This window comes from Dama dama, chromosome 9 (genome assembly GCF_033118175.1).
Source record: "Dama dama isolate Ldn47 chromosome 9, ASM3311817v1, whole genome shotgun sequence".
Taxonomy (NCBI): domain Eukaryota; kingdom Metazoa; phylum Chordata; class Mammalia; order Artiodactyla; family Cervidae; genus Dama; species Dama dama.
In genome coordinates this window covers 42,195,778-42,197,548 of record NC_083689.1, presented here as the reverse complement: position 1 = coordinate 42,197,548, position 1,771 = coordinate 42,195,778, and the positions used below count along the sequence as shown (strand labels likewise).

At 41.3% G+C, this 1,771-nt stretch overlaps 1 pseudogene; it reads left to right on the top strand.

Moving 5' to 3' along the window:
• Nucleotides 1-618: 618 nt before the first annotated feature.
• On the top strand, nucleotides 619-1,435 carry LOC133062809 (mitochondrial fission factor-like; annotated as a pseudogene).
• The last annotated feature ends 336 nt before the right edge of the window (nucleotides 1,436-1,771 follow it).

Here is a 1,771-nt window from a genome sequence, read left to right as displayed (position 1 = left end):
TACAGTGGAACATTTATATCCAGTGGGAATGGATGTTAGTAAAGTATGAGGGTTAAGAACAACAGGGTGTGGAGGGATAACGACATTGTTTATTGTTCTGAGGTCCCCAGCAAACTTCCACCCTCAGCCCTCAGGTTTTCTCATTAGTAAAATAGGGGTATTACAGGAACTATTGCAAGAAATGGGTCTTTGAGACTTGTAATGTCCTATCATGGGCTTTATGCCATGAAAGGATTCTTTACTTATAGGATATTGATTAATTCTGGGGAGAGGTTTTAAGGGATCTATTTGCTCCTCCGTCCATGGGATTATCCAGGCAAGAATACTGGAGTGGGTTGCCATTTCCTTCTCCAGGGGATCTTCCCAACCCAGGGATCGAACCCAGGTCTCCCGCATTGCAGGCAGACGCTTTAACCTCTGAGCCACCAGGGAAGCCCAATTTGAATCAATGGCTAGTACACTGTGAATTTTGTCAATATCAATTAGTGATTTTGTCTATAAGGAGGGTAGTAGTTGGTTTAATAAAGATAAATGATCAGTGTTTCCAGAATCAGCTCAGAGACAGAGCTGATAAAAGATGTCAAAAAGGAGAGCCAGCGGGTGGTGGCCCTTGCTGGGGACACGCCAGTGACCCAAGGGGACAGAAGTGGCTCTTAGTCCAGCACATGCATATCGAGGCAAGTTAAAGGATTTAATATGAAGCTAAGAAGCAGATAATGCCAGAAAGCAAGCAGTAGTTGGTATACATTTAGTGAGTGGGGCAGCATTTCCTTCTCCCACTGCTGCTGAGATGGCAGAAATTAGTCGAATTCAGTAGGAAATGGAATACACCAAAGGTCAGTAAGTGAGGGTCCTGGAAAAATGAACGATAGCACCAACAAATGCTGACCTGGAACAAGGATTCCAAGAAGGAGTTTCAAATGCTAGTGTGATTATGCAGGTTCCAGAGAGAATTGTAGCAGGAAATAATGAACATTCCATTTTCAAGACCAGCAGATTTCAAGACCAGACCTTATACAGTCAACTCCCTTTAAGCCTATGGCACTAAAAACACCACCTCCTGTGCTTACCCTAAGTGAAAGGCCACTAGATTTTCTGGGTATAGAAGGACCTCCTCCATCCCCTCAAAATGAAGAAATCCATGCAGTTGGCAGGCTAAAAATAAAGCTCTCTATGAGTGAAAATGCTGTTCACCAAAATGGACAGCTGGTTAGAACTGACTCCATGTATGGCTTTTCAAATATATATGCAATGATTGAAGGAACTTAAGGAGACATGACAGTTGTCGATACAGCATCAATACGACTACAGATAAACTAAATAGACGTCTGCAGCTTCTGGAAGAGAACGAAGAACATGCTAAAAAGAAACAGCCATGTATTCAATTACTGTAGCATTCTGGCTGCTTAATAGCTGGCTCTGGTTTTGCCACTAGAGGTAACCTCAACTCAGAAATGTTGTCTCAATAGCTGGAAATATAAAGAATTTGCAGACTTTAAAAAAAAAAAAAAACATGTCAAAGAGTCACTTAATTCATCTGGTTGGCTGCTTTGATGACTATTGTCAAATTCCAGAATTATTTTCCCTTTTCAGAAGAAAGCAGTTTCAGCATGATATTACTTTAAGAAGAATTATCAGCGTAATATATGAAAGGGGGCAGAGGAACTAAGGAGAAAAGAGTGTGTGTCTCTCAAAGGGCCCAAACAAAAGGGAATCAGTTTACAGACAGGAATCTCTTGTGAATATCATTAGAGATCCCCATTATTTGAAC